Below are 1,612 nucleotides of genomic sequence, written 5' to 3'. Positions count from 1 at the left end.
CTTTGTATGCAATAATAAATTTTTTAAAAATACCAATTTTTGTGTTACTATTTTAATAATCTTTTCCAATAAAGCTAGACAGTAGACTACTCTTAAGTCCCAATTCCTTGTAAATTACCACGTCTGCCCACTGTTCCCCTTAGTTGTAAATCATTAATGGCTGTTGTCAACAAGCGGGTGGGTGACTACTTTGGTTTGCCTGCGAAGAGACCGAGAATGAACGATATAAATTCTTTTTATACTGTCTCATCATAGAATGCATGACTTCGCAGGCATGCCGTTGGGCAACTAAAGCGTGGAAGCCTTCCCCTCATTATCAAAATTGTGATGGCATGTCTTCGGATCATCAGGTATGCTTCCCAGACTATCATGAATAGATTTACGCTTCGTAAATAAAGTACTTTTACTTCCTTGCAAATAAACGGAATAGGAAAAAAAAACGAGAATAATTTTCCTTAATTATATGTATTGCCTCTGAATTTTCTGGAGTCTATTTATTTGTAAGACGCTTTGATTGTCTTGTATTTATAAGCAAAAACAGAAAAGTTTCTTAATCTTAATTAACTCAATATTTTCATTCGTTACCATGTCGATTAAAAGAGGAAGCACCATTGAGGTTCATTACAGTTTTTAATACATAGTTTATTAATTTAATGAAAATTACGTGAGCTATTTTTATAATTACGTGTGCATAATTTTACAGTTCTAAGAGAATAATCGTTAGAAAAACAATTTTTTTACAATTAGATATGAAAAAATAAAATTCACCATCACTAGGAAGTATAGCTTTTATTCAGATAATAATGATTTTTTTAGAATTAACTTAGCTTGAATCAAAATTAAAATTGTTTTTGTTTTTCAAAATAAATTTTAAGCTTTATAAGTAATTCCACACAAATGACTATTCATTTTTTACTGATTTTATAGAACTCCATTAATTTCATGTCAAGCATCTGAACATAATCATATATAATTATCTAAGCAATAAATTTCGCATAAACTTTGTTTATAAACAAATTCGGTACAATACATGTAAAGAAAACTTATGGAATTGTAGAAATTCAGTTAATTCATTAAAATTACTCTGCTAATTAATAGATTACGGCAGAGTAACATTTACTAGGTGCTATTAAACATGAGAAGTTATGTTGCATAATTTTGGTAAAATTGATGTTTTAAATCTTCAAATGATTGATATTTTATTAACTCGAATTTTTAGAATGATACAGAAAGATTTTATAGTTGAATTTGTTATTAAGAAAATCAGACTTTTTATTGATTTTTCTTTAATTCTGTCTTTTTCGTAGTGCTTCTTTTTCTCAATTTTCCGATTCAGGGACTTTCTCTCCTCCGTCTAAGTCTCCTCTATCTGTTCTCATACAAATTCCAGTTGTCTAAAAGGGAACAATAACATGGAATACTTAGAAATGTACAAATAAAATGCAATCCGATATCTGGATTTTTCAATAAAAAATCTTGATTATGAAATTGTAAAATATGTGATGTAAATTATGCATTTGAAAATATGCATCTTAAATCATAGTATAGTTGATATTTCAAGTGAAATGACTAAATATTAGCAAAATTTACCGGCAAAACATGAATGTTAAAA

This window comes from Parasteatoda tepidariorum, chromosome 7 (genome assembly GCF_043381705.1).
Source record: "Parasteatoda tepidariorum isolate YZ-2023 chromosome 7, CAS_Ptep_4.0, whole genome shotgun sequence".
Lineage (NCBI taxonomy): Eukaryota > Metazoa > Arthropoda > Arachnida > Araneae > Theridiidae > Parasteatoda > Parasteatoda tepidariorum.
The sequence above is the reverse complement of the archived record's forward strand: the minus strand, read 5'-3'. Positions refer to the sequence as shown.